The sequence below is a fragment of the Pseudonaja textilis genome, chromosome 4, assembly GCF_049901715.1.
Source record: "Pseudonaja textilis isolate UNSWEBS1 chromosome 4, rPseTex1.2, whole genome shotgun sequence".
Classification (NCBI taxonomy): domain Eukaryota; kingdom Metazoa; phylum Chordata; class Lepidosauria; order Squamata; family Elapidae; genus Pseudonaja; species Pseudonaja textilis.
The window spans coordinates 6,511,372-6,529,462 of record NC_141993.1 but is presented as its reverse complement, the minus strand read 5'-3'; the positions used below and the strand labels follow the sequence as shown (position 1 = coordinate 6,529,462).

Below are 18,091 nucleotides of genomic sequence, written 5' to 3'. Positions count from 1 at the left end.
TTCCACTGGTTAATTGTTCTAACCGTTAGGAAATGTCTCCTTAGTTCTAAATTGCTTCTCTCCTTAAATAGTTTCCATCCATTGTTTGTTGTCTTCTGGTGCTTTGGAAAATAGCTTGACTCCCTCTTCTTTGTGACAGCCCCTCAAACTCTGCTATCATGTCCCCCCCAGAACTTCTTTTCTCGAGATTGGCCAAACCCAAATCCTGCAACCGTTCTTCATATGTTTTTGTCCCTATGGTCAAATGATCAAAATTTGGATGCTTTGGAAACTAACTCATATTTATGATGGTTGCAATGTCCTGGGGTCACTTAACAACTGCAGTGATTCTCTTAACATTTGGTGGCAAGAAAGGTCGTGCAATGGCGGCGAACCCCACTTAATATCCACCTCGCTTAGTAGTGTAATAGTGGAAGATTAAATATCATGCCTATTGTCAACTAAAAATACTCCTTTGGTCTCTTTAGCTGCCAGCAGAAAGGGAGTGGGGGAAAACAGTGCATTCCTTAAATGCCTCAGATAATCGCCTAGGCAGCTGAAGCTGTTGGTGTACAAGATTATTACTGGACAGCATGATTGATGACTCTTGGCTATGGATGTGTTCCATTGGAGAATATACGTCCAGGGGGTGGGAGACCAGGGTCAAGGGGGAAATGAATGTTGTATTTTAGTGTCGACTGCACCCAGCTAACTCCAACATGGCCACTCCTAATAAATTGTTTTACTCTAGCTAGAGACTTATGGTTTGAATGGGGGTGAATTTGTTAGAGCCCTCACAGCCTACGTCTTGATTATTCTTTTCATATTTGGGAGTTAGCATCTTCTCTACAGCATCAGGGTTATGAAAATTAATAGTTAACCATTTCCTCCTCTTCTTTTTGGTTTTCCTCTTGTTAGGAAGGACCTTGATGACTGCAGGAACTGCTCTGGGCCCCCACCTCCTCCTCTCTCTGTTTGTTAAGAGCTCCTGCGTGTTAATTGATGTTGGCCTCTTCCAAGAGTTAAAAGGTAATTATTTGCCCATTTAATGCTCCGCTTGTTAAATTTCCTCATCGGGGCAGTAGGAAAAACGGGCGAGGTCTGAAGGAGATGGCGTGGAAACTTTTAGCCTTGTGTAACTTCTTAGTGGAGTCGGTTGCCTTCGCATTTTTTAGAAAATTATATCACCAGAGAAGATATTGCAGGTATACAGGTTTAGTTTACTTTACTTTAGTATAGTTTAGTTTAGTTTATTGCCATTGCACCTTATACAACGAAATTAAATGCCATCTTCAGTGTACATTGTAACTATAAAAATAAAAACACAAACACACATCTTTTGCATTCTGTGCAACTGAATTGAAAACTCCTGATATTGCACTATACAGTAGAATTCAGTAGAGTTTGTGCTGTGGGATAGAAGCTGTTTTTCAGCCTATTTGTCCTTGTTTTTATTATCCTGTACCATCTGCCAGATGGTAATAGTTCCAAAAAAGGGTTCCCAGGATGAGATGGATCTTTGAGAACGTTTTGAACCTTCTTAAGGCAGCGGGAGCTCTAAAGCTCTTCCAAAGAGGGCAGAGGGCAACCAATGATCCTCTGGGCAATGACGTTAGTAGTCCGTAACTTACGCTAGCTTGTTTAGTCACTGTTCAAAGTTACAATGGCACTGAAAAGAAGTTTTTGGACTATTACATTTTTGTACTTTTTTGTACATTTTGGACTGTTTTTTCACAGTTACAACTCTCCATGGTCACATGAATAAAAATTCAGATGTTTGGCAACTGACTCATATTTATGACGGTTGCGGTATCCCGGGGTCATTGATTCCCCTTTTGTGACCTTCGGACAAGTAAAGTCCATGGGGAAATCAGGTTGACTTAAACACCGGGTTAAGCTACCGGTTTGGACTGGTTTTAGTGAACCGGTACGAACGACGATCGGTGCGAAGCATGCGCTCACAGAACCAGTCGTTTAATTGGTTGCAGCCCACCACTGACCGGGTTGCTAACTTTGGTTAAAAAAAAGTCATAAAAGTGGGAGCAAAACTCTCTCCACAAATGTCTCACTTAGCAGCATAAACTTGGGGCTCCATTGTGGTCGTAAGTCAGGGACTCTCCCTATATGTTGTTCTGGTTTGCTCTTGTTGCCTAGAAAATCGACTTCACTTTTTAGAACCTTTGGTAGGTATTGGAGATCGTGCGGCCTCATCGTTTCTTTTTTTCACTCGTCAGGTTTTAGCCTAGAAAATAATTTCTCTGCCAGACTTAGCCACAGCCAAGCCTTGCATAAACCCAGGGGTGGGATGCTACTGGTTCAGCCCGCTTCTATAGGATCGGTAGCTCCGAAGTGCAGCTGACACCGAAACAGTTCGCTGTGATGACCGTCTGGTTGTGTGTTTGGCCCACCTGGGCTCTAGGCTGTCCTTTATCCTGTGCTTTTACCTCCTCAGCTGCTTTGCGTGGCACTCAGCTGGAGAAGGTAAATGCTCGCTGGAGCCGGTAGTGCGCACGTGCGTGCAGTGTGCATTTGGTGCGCATGTGCACGCTCCCCGAACCAGGATCCCACCCCTGTATAAACCTTTAGCTGTGTATGTTGATTAGATGTTCTGCTATCAGGCCAGGCTGGCAATGATAAACCCAACAGGAATGCTGAGATTAAAACCTAAGAAGAGTAAAATATAATTAAAGAGGCAGTCAGGTAGAATTGCTCCAAATTCTTTTTAATCTTGATTAACCAAATTGCCGGATTTCTGGGTTTGCTGATCCTGGAAAGCTCCAGAGAAACGTTGGCTTGAGGAGATGGAGGGGAAAAAGTTGGCTCTGCTCAGTTTTTAATGAAAACATTTTTTTTTTCCTTTCCTGTCTTGTCAGATCAGCCCGACATGTTTTCTCGTCATCAGGGCAGACTGTGTTAAAAGGCCTTTTGTGCAGGTTTCTTGGTGGAATAATAGTTAAATCCAAGATGGTTGGCATAGAATACAGGTATTCCTCATCTTAACGAACATCCGTTTAGTGACTGTTCAGAGTTAACACCTGAAAAAAGTGGCTTCCTTTTTCACACTTATGACCGTCGTGGCATCCACGTGGTCACCTGATCAAAATTTAGACACTTGGTGACTGGCACATAGTTATGATGATGGCAACCATCCCTGGGATCAAGTGATCCCCTTTTTATGACCTTCTCACGAGCAAAGTCTGTGAGGAAGCCGGATTCACTTAACAACCATGCTATTCACGTAACAACTGCAGTCATTCGCTTAATGTCTGAAAAAAGGTCGTAAAACAGGGCAAAACGCACTTAGCCACTTATTTTTTTTTTTGCTTAGCAATGGAAATTTTGGGCTCAATTGTGGTCGTAAGTCGAGGACTACCTGTAGAAGCAGCCTCTTCACTTATCTTTTCTCTTGGGGGCTGTTCAGATTCCCTTACAACGAGTTGAATGGATGATCTTAGGTTACAAAAGCTACTTTATCTTCTATCTTCTCTACAGTGGTGGGATTCAAATAATTTAACAACCGGTTCTCTGTCCTAATTACGTCTTCCAACAACCAGTTCACCAACCTGCTCAGAAAGTTAACAACCGGTTCTTTTGAACCGCTGAGAACTGATTGAATCCTACCACTGCTCCTCTTCCTCCTCCTAAGTCCACTCCTCGAGGAAAGATGTTCTGTGTTTCTTGGCTAGTTGCTATTTCATAGTTTTTGAGACTTTTTTAAAAAAGACTACTTGGGAGTAATTAGTTGGTGCAGATTGAAGATACTAGGTGAATCACGAATGTCAAAATTTTCAGTAGTCCATGCTAAAAAACAAAACAAAACCCAAACCCACAATTTTAAAAAGACTGAAATTTATTTGAGGCAACATGTCTGCTTTACAATATCAATGTATTGTTTTGGAGTCTTCAATGATACTTGGATTGACATGTGAAATTGGCTTCCATGGGATTCTGACAGGGGACAAATAAACATATAAAAATGACAGCTGTTGGTTCAGCTTTTGAAATCTGTGTTGAAATAATATTTTGAAATGGAGGGAGAGAGGCAGGGAGGTGGTGGAAGTTTGGATGATCTGCAAAGATAGAAAAGCTAGGAGAAGAACAATGAAAAGGTGTTGATGGAAAATAGGTTTACCCACGTTTCCTTAATTTCTTTGTCTTATTCTTTCTGGCTCTTTCTCCATTCTTGGCGTCATTTTGCATACTCGAAAGTGAAAAGCATAATTGTTTTATATTTTTTTAACAATGAAGAAAGGGAGGGAGGAAAGAGAAAAATTAAGCACTGCAAAAATAGTATCTGATATGGCTGCAGGACAAACTTTGTATTATCCCCCAATTGCTTTTATATTTGCCTTTCTAAATTTCAGCTAATTAGTCATTTGCAAGCATCAGGTTACCTCCGATAAGTTCCACATGTCTGAGCATGAAGACAATAAAGGGCCTGAAATTTTAGCATGAAAAGTAATATTGTGGCATTTCCTGCTAATGACTGCTTTTTAATTCAGCACTTTCCATACCTTTAGCCTGTTCATCTCTCTGGGCATAGTCATTTAAAGTTTCCAAATAATCGCAAGACTTCAGTAATTGAGGCTAGCTTGTATACGGAGTTGTTGTGTCAGAGAGAATACAAATGAGGGCTGTGCAATTTGTCAAAACCATTGTTTCATGAACAGTATTGTGCAGACACATAACTGCTCTGTAGTGGATTAAAGCAGCTGCATCTTGTGGCAGCTTTGATGAGTTCCCTTTGAAGTTTACTTTGATTTTGTTTCTAACTGTAATTCTCTTCGTTTCAACAAATCAGAAGCCTTATATCTGATCAATAAAGTATTATTTATTAAAGAAATTAATAAACGTCCAATGAGAAAATTATTACAAAGTACTTTTAGTGCCTACATTATATTTGTGTGATCTTTTAGAAGTTAAGCTTAATAAACCAACTACTTAAAATAGAGGGTATGTACTTCGTTCATATGTGGATGGTTCACAAAAGTAACAATACTAATCAAGATTGTGTTGTGGGTTTTTTTTTAAATTCCTTTGTATCCACTTAACATTTAGAATCTACCTAACACCTATTAATAAACTGGCAAAAATAATTATTATGATTCATTTGGCAAAACAGCCCACCTACAGTGGTAAATAGAATATTTGCAAAACAAGTATTAATAATAGCATAATTTCACATGATTGTACGTATGTATGAATTTCAACATTATCGTGTGCAATATAAACAGACTGTTACACAAGTATAGATGGTTGTAAACAAGATGAAATATAAAATATAGATATCAACTTTTACAATTAAATGTTAATAAATTTTATGCTGCCTCTAAGATTTATAAGCAAGTTGAAGGAACACTGAAAACTTTTAAGCAGAGATGCTGCAGCCACCCAAAAAGCCAACACAATCCTGGGCTGCATTAACAGAAGGAAAGAATCAAGATCATGTGAAGTGTTAATACTGCTCTATAATGCCTTCGTAAGGCCACAATTGGAATATTGCATCCTGCTTTGGTTGCCATGATATAAAAAAGATGTTGAGACTTGAGAACAAGTGCAGAGAAGAGCAACCAAGATAATTAGGGGGCTCAAGGTTGAATCGTATGATGAACTGTTGCAGAAATTGGGTATATCTAGATTAATGAAAAGAAGTACTAGGGGTGATATGATAGCAGTGTTCTAAAACTTGAGGGGCTTCCACAAAGAAGAGGGGATCAACCAGTTCTCCAAAGAATCTGAGGGCAGAACAGGGAGCAATGGATGGAAACTAATCAAGGAGAGAACCAACCCAGAACTAAGCAGTCATTTCCTGACAGTGAGAACAATTAACCAGTGGAAGGACTTGCCTTCAGAAGTTGTGGATGCTCCATCACTTGTGGTTTTTAAGAAGAGATTGGACAACCACTTATCTAAAATAGTATGGGGTCTCCTGCTTGAGCAGGGGGTTGGACTAGAAGACCTCCAGGGTCCCTAACAACTCTTATTATTCTGAGATACTCTAAAATTTGAATGGATTGGGATGATAGGTTGAATCTGTCGAGTGAATTGAGTCCAGCCTTTGACCCAGTTACCTCTTCAGTTTTATTCCGGTGGCCAGAGAACATCAGGAGGCATCATTCATGGATTCCTTGAAGAGATCTTAGCTGAGTCCTATTCTCTAATGGGATTCATCCCTTTGTCTTATCACATCAAAGAAGCCAAGTAGAAATTGTTTAACCAATAATGGATCAGAGGTATTTATTGCCCCAGAAGCTAAACAAGACAATACTGTACCAAAAGTACTATTGAAGATATAGAGCACCTGAGGCAGATTTTATGCCATATATCCTACTCCTAGACATCTGTTAGGTTAGTATAGAGATGTATGTGAAATAATTTTGAACTGACGACAAGATTAGCCAATGGTAGATCTTAAACATTATTTTCACGTTCTATTTAAATAAAACCCAGAATACGTGGACCATCCCGGACCAAATAGCTGTCTGTTCTTTTCTTGAAAATCTCCAGCGTTTTTAATTACAGATGGCTAAAGCAGGACTGCAATACAGTCCTGAGCGAAAGCAGGAAGCTAAATCTGGTGACCTTGGAGAGGCGGGAGATAGATAATTAAAACCAGATTGCTGTTTCTCCCTTTGTTTTGCTTGACCTTGCTTTATCTGGGACTTTTTTTTGCCTTCCGTTAGGAAGGGGTCCAGTGGTCACTGCAGTTTGTGCATGCCAATAACATAGGCTTCATTGGATCTATCTCCAATTGCCTTAGAAGTGGACATTTTCCCCACCACAACAGGGCAAAAGTTGACTTTTGTTCCCCCAGCTTGCAACATTCAACGTTCTGAATAGACAAGTTTCTTCCTTTGGCCATATTTTGTGGGAAAATTTCTTAGGTGACCTAAGGCAAAGAGTCATCTCTCTTGCTTGCAAAGTAGAGACAACAACACAGTCCTCTTTTAGAAAATGAGGAAATATGGAGCCTTCTTGGTCCTTTGTTGAGGAACATGGGTGTTGTGGTCCATCTTGCTGTTCTGTTTTGGTGTTATTTCACTGAGCCTCAGAAAGTGCCACCTCAAGATGTCATAGCCTTGGTGTCTCTCCTATCTATGGAGATTCTCAGCCATCCAGTTCATGGTTATCCCGAAGGGCTTTTTCCAAAGGGCAACTGGACTTTCTTAGTGTTTTCTTTGAAAACGATCCAAAAAGCTTCTTCAGTTCTTGATGTGTCTCTTACTTGTAATCTAAGAAGTTGAGAAGAAGTTAGGGATTTATTCCTCTTACAGATATCGAGACTGGAAGGTTGCAGTTCTTTGATGATTCTTACAGGCCTTGCTTACAAGACTCTGCTAAGGATTAGCAAAAGTGATCACAACATTACAATAGAAGTGTGTCAAAAGGCAATTGAAATGTCATTTTATGGTTTCATGGTATTCTAAAATAGAACAGAATAACAGAGTTGGAAGGAACCTTGGAGATCTTCCAGTCCAACCCCCTGCTTAGGCAGGAAACCCTACACCATTTCAGACAAAGGGTTGTCCAGTCTCTTCTTAGAAACTTCCAATGTTGGAGCATTCACAACTTCTGGAGGCGAGTTGTTCCACTGATTAATTGTTCTCACTGTCAAGAAATTTCTCCTTAGTTCTAAGTTGCTTCTCTCCTTGATTATTTTCCATCTGTTGCTTCTTGTTTTGCCTCCAGGTGCTTTGGAGAATATCTTGACCCCCTCTTCTTTGGGGCAGCCCCTGAGATATTGGAACACTGCCATCATGTCTCCCCTGGTCCTTCTCTTCGCTAGAATAGCCATGCCCAATTTCTGCAACCGTTCTTTATATGTTTTAGCCTCCAGTCCCCTAATCGCCATTGTTGCTCTTCTCTGCACTCTTTCTAGAGTTTCTTTCAACATCTTTTTTACATCGTGGTGACCAAAACTGGATGCAGTATTCCAAGTGTGGCCTTACCAAGGCAATATAAAGTGGTATTAACATTTAATGTGATCTTGATTCTATCCCTCTGTTAATGCAATCTAGAACTGTTGGCTTTTTTGGCATTTTAATATTGCAATAAAGTACATGTTGCAAACCACACACACAGCCAAGCAGCTATTCTTAAATCTAATTTTTTAAAACGACATAATTTGTTTTATGTATCAGATAACATTCATACACCTACTGGCCCAGCTATAAATATTTCTAGTGCCTCGCACAATGGCAGTTTCAAATTCCTATTGAGAGTCAATACAATGGTAGAAAAGAAACACCTGGACTTGTTTTGTGCTTTCTTTTCTTTTTTCTTTTTTTAAAAAAATATCATCTGTGGAAGGTTCAGTTTAATTTGCTCACATATCATAAGAAATAGGCAAGTTTGGGTGAAATCCGTAGGTTTTTTTTTGCATAACTCAATATTTTCTTCATACTGGGACATTTACATACTTCACTTGAGTGCTTAAAAGAACACACAAATAAAATCGATAGAAAAGAAAAAAAAATTAACAAAAGCCCATTTCCTATCCTCAATCATCCCTGGTCAACTTGAGAGCAAATAGCTTCTTAAGAAATGCAAACCAGAGGTGGGGGGGGGGGGGGGGAAATCGTGTTTTGATTCTGTCACTGATATAGTAGAATATTTAATCGCAAGAGGCCACAATACCGAATCAAATAATTCTGCATTTATACTACTGATATTTTCACAGATTCTTCCTTTCTTCTTATCTTCCATTCTAAAGATAAAACAACAGCATTGTTTTATCTTTATTTATATTCCTGGGAGTATATGGGTTTTTTCCATGGAAATAAAAGGAAGACTTCTATTTCCTCTCTGTGTATCGGAAGTGTGGTTTTGCTTATTCTGTTCCTATCTCATGATCCAAAAGGACCCCATAAAATATTAGAAATAAGGTTACACTGTGGTAATCATGTCTATAATTGTTTTGCCTTTGTCTTCATTTTATGAATCTTATCCTTCATTGGAAAGTCCCCCATAGCCTGTGGATGAATTGAAAATTTAAAAATAAAATAAAATTCCAGGAAACTTGCCTCTAGGCTAGTCTTTCAACTTTGCTCCAAGTTTCATACCAAGAATGGTTACGGGAATTAGGTATGACTAGTCCAATGAAAAGAAGGACCAGGGGAGACATGATAACACTGTTCCAATATTTGAGGGGTTCCTACAAAGATGAGCGGATCAAAGCTATTTTCCAAAGCACCAAAAGACAAGATAAGAAACAATGGATGGAAGCTAATCAAGGAAAGAAGCAACCTAGAACTAAGGAGAAACTTGCTAACGGTGAGAGCAATCAACCAGTGGAACAGTTTGCCTTCAGAAGATGTGGGTGCTCCAACACTGGAGGCTTTCAAGAAGAGACTGGACAGCCATTTGTCTGGAATGGTATACGGTCTCCTACTTGAAAAGGGGGTTGGACTAGAAGACCTCTGAAGTCCCTTCCAACTCTATTATTCTATGTTCTGTAGTTCTAGACTCTTGACGGTAAGAGTAGTGCATCTAACAGCTCCCTGACCAGGCCACATCATTTGTTCTTGTCGTTTAGGGAGAAGGGAAGGGCAGAGCCCAGCTAAGGAAAGATAGAATGCCAAAAAGGGATGATTGGAAGCAGCTGATCCACAACTTCCCCAGCATCCCATTAACAGTATCCCTAAATCAACAGCTCATTCATTTTATCCGGGGGTTAATGAATCATACAAGAGTGCGTAAAATTATAAGCATATTTTAATGAAGTGGAGCTACATTTGAAACATTAAGCAAAGTGTGAGCAAATTTTATCGGTGGTGTTTATGGTTTGGGATGAGTAGCAAGTTGCCCTCTGCCTTGTGCGAGTTGAGGAAGTATTTAGACCTTGTTTGTAATGATATGTTGTATTTTTGTTTAAAAAAATGTGGCTGACATTTGTTCCCAAATTTCATGCTGTTTCATGTAGCCCCAACATAGAAGGAATGCTTTTTTCTTAAGTCAAAACATAGCTAAAAGCAAAGTATCCATGAAATAAGTAGATTACTATAAGGCATTGCTTGGTTTTGTTGAGTTGGCTTATGAACCTGTACAAATCTACCTCTGTGCTCTTCAATAAGTTGTAAGTTCGATAGCGATCACTTCCCAATTTTGCTTCATGTAATTGCTTTTACTCAAGAATCTCAGAACAGAATAACAGATTTAGAAGGACCTTGGAGGTCTTCTAGTCCAGCCCCCTGCTGTATCATTCCAGACAAATAGCTCTCCAGTCTCTGCTTAAAAACCTCCAATGATGGAGCATCTACAACTTCTGAAGGCAACTTTTGTTCCACCGATTAATTGTTCTCACTGTTAGGAAGTTTCTTCCTTAATTCCAGGTTGCTTCTCTCCTTGATTAATTTCCATCCATTGTTTCTTGTTCTGCCTTCTGGTGCTTTGGAGAATAATTTGACCCCGTCCTCTTTTGTGGCAGCCCCTTGGGTGTTGAAGCACTGCTATCATGTCCCCCTTAGTCCTTCTTTTCTCTAGGCTGGCCAAAACCAAATCCTGCGACCATTCTCCATATGTTTTAGTCTCCAGGCCATTAATCATCTTAGTTGCTCTTCTCTGCACCTTTTTCAAAGTCTCAACATCTTTTTCGTAGTGTGGTGACCAGAACTGGATACAGTATTCCAGGTGTGGTCTGATAAAACAGTACTAATATTTTACATGATTCTATGCCTCTGTTTATACAACCAAGGATTGTATTGGTTTTTTTGGGGGGGCTGTTACAGCACTATTAGGGCTGACTCATGTTTAAATGATCGTCTGCTAGGATTCCAAGGTTCCTCTCACAATTACTGTTCATGAATGAAATTTCACCTAATTTGTATTTGTACCTTTGGTTTTTCGTGAAAAAAAAACCAGAAAAGGAAGGAAGGAAGGAAGGAAGGAAGGAAGGAAGGAAGGAAGGAAGGAAGGAAGGAAGGAAGGAAGGAAGCTAGCTAATCTAGAAGAGGCTGCACCCATGAGGCTGGCACATCATAAGTGGGCATGCTTGCTTATGGTTAATTCAGCCTGAATGAAACCCTTAGATCATAGAAGTGTCTGAACAAGTACTTGGTATTTTTCCTGAAAGGACTGCATTGAAGTGGAGGATTTATTTGAATGAGCAGTTTGATGCTTTTTTCGGGGTGGTCTTCTAAATTAGCCAAATTAGAATGAACTCTTCAATAGATCTTCGCCATTGTGAGAGATGGATTAGAGCTCATTTGCACTTTATTAAAAAAAAATCCCTTCCATAATAATTACCTAGCAAGGAGTAGTTATTGCTGTTAGCTTTGTTCTCTTGGGCAATGAAAATGGGGTCTGTTAACTTGGTCAGAACACAAGATATATAGTCTGTGCAAGAAACAAATATCTGAGTAGGTGAAAGAGTGGGAATGGAAAGTTGCTTTGATGAAAAAGGTGAAAACTGGCATTGCACACCTAGAGTAATAGTGTGAATTGACAGCAATCCACAAGTACAAAATAGCCCGTATCAGTTTTAGTTAGGTGTTAAATCAGTACAGGGCTATCTTTTTTTCTTGGCTGTTCTTCTGTTTTTAGGGTGTCAGTCCTGATTTGTATGTCAGCTCCATTCATGCAGAGTATGGAAGATGAACTGGGGGTTATTGATTTATTTAGTTAAACGTGTTAGCCAGAGGTGGTATTCAGCAGGTTCTGACCAGTTCTGGAGAACCAGTAGCGGAAATTTTTAGTAGTTTGGAGAACTGGCAAATCCCACCTCTGTCTGGCCCCGCCCCCATCTATTCTCTGCCTCCCATTGAGTCCAAGCTGATTGGCTGGGTCTTCTTTGGTTGCCCTGCATAAGAGAATGGAGCTGGAAAGCAGGTTAGTGTGGTGAGGAGGGAATGGGGATTTTGTAGTATTCTTCTCCTGCCATGCCCACCAAGCCACACCACGCTCACCAAGCCACACACACAGAACTGGGAGTAAAAAAAACTTGAATTCCACCACTGGGACAACTGCTGTGGACTCTGGATCTATCCTGCTCTGAAGTTTCCAGATGTTGCAGACTAAGGAAAAAATGTGATGCTTAAAGCTTGCGTAGCCGTCTCTGAATTTCCTTGGATGCACCGATGAGAGAGGAACTGAAAACGACCCAAAATAGGCCAACAGTTAAAGGAAAGCGCTGGTTGTTGAAAGAGTGAAATTTACAATACTCACAATAGCAAAGAGAAACTGAAAGAAAGAGGTCTAATATGAGCAGGAGACAAGAGAGTACAGGTACACGACCACACAAGTGAGCCCAAGATTTATGTTGCTAAGTGCGACAGTTGGGAGAGTTTTGCTTCATTTTACGACCCTTTCTTGCCACAGTTGTGGAGTGGGAAAAGGGGATCATATGACCCCAGGACACTGCAACCCTCATAAATATGAGTCAGTTGCCAAGTGTCTGAATTTTGATTACATGAATATTGTTCTGACCTAGGCTTCCTAAACTGTAATCACAGACAAACTTATTTTAAAAACAAGATTTCTTTTATTGCACTGCTGGGAATTGTTTTCATTCCCAGCCGGAATTAATCTCAAACAGTCCCCCGAGATAAGCACCCACCTTTCAGTTTTGTGAAGTGCTACCAGCAATAGAAGTATCAAATGAACTAGAAAAGAAACCAACCGAAGTACAAAAAAGCCCCAACCGAAGTACAAAGAGCTTCAAGGATGATTCTGAATCGATCGAACGACTTTGCTTCCTGCAAAGGTTTCGTCATCTTGGTCTGACTTTTATCCCTTATGGGAGCGGCAATCACCTCCCAGCCTTACTCCTGAGTAGCCCCTTTTGTCTCAGCTGCTCTTGCCTTCTAGCAGCTCTGTGCACACACGCACTGGGAAGAGGCTCCCCTTGTTCCTCTGCCTCACTGTTGCCAGACTCTGGAGGCTCCGAAGGCAGTACCCCACTCCCAGATGGTCCTGGCCCCATCTCTGCATTGGATGCAGGACCCTTGTCCTAGTCCTTTCCAGACTCCCTGACTGGTCCCCGTTCTTCCCCACTGTCCGACTTCGCTGCTGTCTACACTGGCTGCCGGCGAACCACAACAAATATGGGGATGTTGTGCTTTTTCATAAGTGTGAAAAATGTCCATGCCTCATTTTTTCCAGTGCCGTTGTAACTTCAAGTGGTCGCTAAACAAACTGTTGTAAAATGAGGACTACCTGTATCTCCACTAACTTACATTGAAAAAATTTTTTCACTCTAATACGTGAAGCCTATTTTTTCCCTATTTTGTTGATTTTTTTTTAAAAAAACCTGCAGGTCAGAGCAAATATGAACAAAATGTGTGCTTTTTCTTTTAAGCTATGAAAGAGAAAAAAAAAATTATATGTTTTTAGAAAAATCAATTAATGCGAACTAAAACAATAAAAAAGAACAAAATAAGCAAGTGTAAAAAATAGGGACAATTCAAGAACTCCAATTATACCTCATAATTAAAATGTCAAACATTTCACTTTTTTTGAGAAGTGGGTGTGATATCAAACACACAAACGAATTATAATTTCTTTCCTTAAACCTAGGCCATATAGAATCATTTTGCCCAGCATTAAGTCTTAACAAAAGAGTTCAAAGATTCACAGCTGATAAATTTTAGAGATTGAGGTACACCAGGATTATGTAATGCATAATCATAATTTTCTCAAGAATTCATACTACTTCTATGATGAACTTAGTACTGGGAAAGAGGTTTAAGGAGGTTAATGCCTTGTTAAATTATATTCCCCAAAATTGGAATTTGTGAAGAGATTTGGCTATATTGTGCTTGGATTGATGAGTCTAAAATTCATTAAAGTTCAGGATCAAGCAAAAGAAAACTGCTTTAATGTAAAACCTACATGTAAAAACCTACATCTTTTGCACTTGTATCTGTATAGTGCATACTATAAGCAGCATTTCACTGTGGATGTTACAGTTTATTGGAAAACAATTTAATCCAGTGAACAAGTTACAAGCTCCTCCTATAAGGTGTATTCTCACATTGGAAGTTGTTTAGTGTAAATATTATAAGTGAAGGCATATCAGCTTTAAATACTGAATTATACAGGAAAAAAAAAACAGAAATGAGAAAGGGGCATTTCATGTCCATTTAACATACATTGGATTGGATGAAGGGTCAAAGATTCCCCAGATCTCAAACCGCTTGGCCTTTTCAGATCAAACCACGTCATCTATGTGAAGAGATGTCTAGGCACATAAGTTCGCTTTTTGTACTCATGGACCATGTAGAGTCAAGGTTTAGGAGTCAGAGATTAAATGGGGAATTCTGTTACCAGGCTTAGAAATGATATGCACCTGTCCCCTTCATTAACATTCTCTTGTTGCTAGTATACCATTTTCTCTATTTGCTGCTTGGTCTTAACCTCCGTCTCTATTGCTCTCTCGACAGGAAGTAACTCTTCCATCTCTTGCCAAGCAGTCCACCAGATACGTGCATAATCCATTTTAAGATCTAATTTTCAAAGTAACTAAATACATAAAACATCAATTTGCATTATTTATTTTGTGTGCAGATGGCGAGGTTGAGGGAGGGATACAGGAAAAAGGACTGATGGCCCTAAGCTGAATTTAATTGCACGGGGAGTGTGCATGGGTGCGTGTGTGTGTATTTGTGTATTTGTGTATTTTGGTCTCCGTTGATATGATGTTTTTATTATAAGAGTAAAATCGAATGCATGCTAAACTCAAAAGAAAAGAGAATAGAGAGGACTAAAATGTGAAAGGGAAAAAAAGAGAACAAAGGAAGAAGAAAACTAACTATATAATAGAGAAAATAAATCTATAAAAAAAAGACTTTCTACCTTTATCACAATAAATAAATAAATTTAGTGACTTTTTCTGCTCTCTAGCCTTTTTAACTCCTGAGCACAGAGAAGAGTAAATATTTTCTGATCCCTGATGAGACAGTGAATCATATAAATCTCTTACAAATGATGGGCCACCATTAACATTTTCTCCAGGAAAAGCTTTTGCCAGAGTTTCAAAGCGGAACGGAAATGATGAGAGGAAATAAGAAAGGAAGCAGCCTTAGAGATTGGCAGATAAGTTGTACTGAAGAGAAATTAGGATGCATTCAGGTAGTCCTTGGCTTACAACACTTCACTTCGTGACCGTTGAAAGTTACGACATCACTGGAAATAAAATTGGTTTATGGCCATTTTTCACACATATGACCCTTTCAGCATTTCCGTGGTCATGTAATCGAAATTCAGATGCTTGGCAGCTGGTTCATATTTATGACGATTACAGTGTCCCTGGGGGTCATGAGATCCCCTTTCATGATCTTTTGACAAACAAAGTCAATGGGAAAGCCAGATTCGCAGATTCGGACAGTGAGGAGGTTGGGGAAGAACGTGGGCCAGTCCTGGAGTCTGGGGAAGGCTCTGACCAGTGCTCTGCATTGGAGGCAAGGATGGGGCTATGGCCATCTGACAGTTATCAGCTGCCTTCAGAGTCAGGCACCAGTCAGGCAGAAGAACAGCTGGAGCCTGTTCCCAGTGTGCACATGCACAGAGCTGCCAGATGAAGGGAACAGCTAAGGAACTTGGGAAAAAAGGCTCAGGTGGATGGTGAATGGCTCCTCCCATAGGGAATAAAGAAGAGTGAAAGGGGAGCGGGGTTTTGTAGGAGACAATGAGTTCAATTCATTTGGGTGAAGATCTGTTCCTGCATTCTTGTTAATTATTATCTTGTTAATTATTAAAGGAACGTGGGAGGAAAGGAACACAAGACCTTAGGAGATGGGGAAGAAATCACTTAACAACTGTCTCGCTTAGCAACAGAAATGTTGGGCTCAATTGTGGTCGTAAGTTGAGGACCACCTGTAATAGGTAGAAGAAGAATGGACAGGGGAAAGTGGAGTAATTCTTAAGAAATTCTTAGGTTTGTAGAGAAAAGGCTAAAGCAACAAACCAGATAAAAGTTTCCCAAAAGGCTTGTGAGTTGACTCTGTGGCTTGATAAGGCATCTTGACAGACAACTGATGTAACCTGAGGAAGGAGAGGTCATTAATGCTGGAGGAATTGTGGTGAGCAGCAGTGAAAATGAGCCCCTTCAAATCTGCTAAGGTCTTGTGCGTTCCACCTTTTGTGAGCGAGATCCTTAGGAAGAAGAAAAAAAAAAGTAAGGGGGATTTATGGTTCTATTTAAAAATGACAAATGTACCAGTCAGGAGTCCTTGCCAGAGCATGGAAACATGTGCCCTCTAGATGTGTAGCGACTGTGTACAATGAAAGAAAAGACAGCTCCTTCCAAATAAGCCACACAAATGAATGAATTTGCACTTGGCCCTATTGTGTAAGATGTAGACAGGCATGCTGGAATTATAGAGACAGCAAATGAGAGTGTCCTCAACAGCAAGCTAACTTACATAACCATTGTCTAATCTAAGCCAAAACATTGTTCAGAAACCTCTTGATGTTTAAAGGATCAGTGAAAACCCAAGACCTTCCAGAAGCCTATATGTATGTAATGGCTTTTATTGATAACCATCCAAGTATTATATTCACTGATGGTATATAATAGTTTGGGGACAGTGACCAAACGAGAAAGCTACAACCCTCCAACGGAATAGTTAGGACTGCACAAAAAAAAATTGCAACCAACCTGCCTTCCATTGAGGACCTGTATACTGCACGAGTCAGAAGGAGGGATGAGAAAATATCTACAGACCCCTCACACCCTGGACATAAACTGCTTCAACTCCTTCCCTCGGAGGAGCTGCTGTAGAGCATTGCACACCAAAACAACTAGATCCAGAAACAGGGGTTTTTTTTCCCCTCATGCCATCATTCTGCTAAACACCCAATTCCCATAGTACTGTATTATGTCTAAGAAGATTTACACATGTAGCATGGCTGTAGTATTATTATTATCCTTCTCACCTTCTCTTCTGCCTCCTCTTATTGATATCATTTTTATGATTATTACTCTGTTGTTTTGCATGTACAGTGTGAGATGCTGCACTGGAGACAAATTCCTTGTGTGGCTAATCACACTTGGCCAAATAAAGTTATTCTATTCTATTCTATTCTATTCTATTCTATTCTATTCTATTCTATTCTATTCTATTCTATTCTATTCTATTCTATTCCATTCCATTCCATTCCATTCCACTCCACTCTGTTTACTTTTCTATGCTATTATTCTACTCTACTCCGATTCCTATCCCATTCCATTCTACTCTACATCCTATCCTATGCTGTCCAGAAGCTAAAGGTTAAGGATTTGAAAAATATATAAGAATTCGTAAGTATGATATATAATCCTTTATAATTCCAACCATTTTTAACAAAGGTAGGAATGTGTTGATTTTACTGGAAGAATGTAATGCTGTTTGAAATCTCATGGAGATTCCAGTGCAAAAGAAAACAGAACATACCTAGGTACAAGAGTTATGCTGGCTGTACCCTAGCAGGAAAAATATCAGGATGAGGCAGTAATAGCTGTCATAAATCTACTTAAATACTGTAGGTTCAGTTAGGGGAAAAAAGAACTCTGACCTTTTCAATGTGGACAACCCAATTAAACCTTGAAACAAGTATTTGGATGGGGGAAAGGATATAAGAAAAGTGCTCCAAACTATTTAAAAAATGCAACAACAGAAGGAATTCCAGACAGTGCTGTAAGAAATTCAAAGAATTCAGCATTGAATCCAAGTAGAGATAAAATCACATTAATAATAGTCTTCTTTATAAAAAATGTTTTAGTTTCAATATATACAGGAAAAGCAGAGGGTACCAAATCAAATAGAGGGATGAAGTTAGTCATTGAACAAAAATGCCAAATTAAACATTTGATTGAAGTCATTCTAAATTTGTACCTAGGTCAAGTAGAGTTAAATTAATACCTGTGAAAAATGACATAAAGGGAAAGAGGAGTTAAAATATGGAAATCAGTTGCTGAAAAGGAATTGTAGCATGGAGAGAACATATGTATGGAACACATCTTGGATGTATTGATGAATAGAATCTGTGTGGTGATGGTGATGATGATATCATCCATTCAGTTGTGTCCAACTCTTGGTGATTCTATGGGCCAGGTCTCTCCACATCTTCCAATCTTGCGCTACTTCTTTGAGTTGTTCTATGCTCTGGTTCATGTCAGTTTGATGGTGTCTACCCA

The 18,091-nt window shown here is 39.6% G+C and overlaps 1 protein-coding gene across 9 annotated transcripts in view; it reads left to right on the top strand.

Moving 5' to 3' along the window:
- The window catches only part of ZMIZ1 (zinc finger MIZ-type containing 1), a 385,595-nt gene that overhangs the window by 76,510 nt on the left and 290,994 nt on the right, over positions 1-18,091 (top strand). For 8 of the 9 annotated variants that reach the window (XR_015743665.1, XM_087933818.1, XM_087933824.1 and 5 more), the window contains exon 2: positions 898-1,008. The exons of the other annotated variant lie outside the window; for it this stretch is intronic. The gene's annotated coding sequence lies outside the window, so the exon portion shown is untranslated. The remainder of the gene's footprint in view (positions 1-897; positions 1,009-18,091) is intronic. 9 annotated transcript variants of the gene reach the window in all.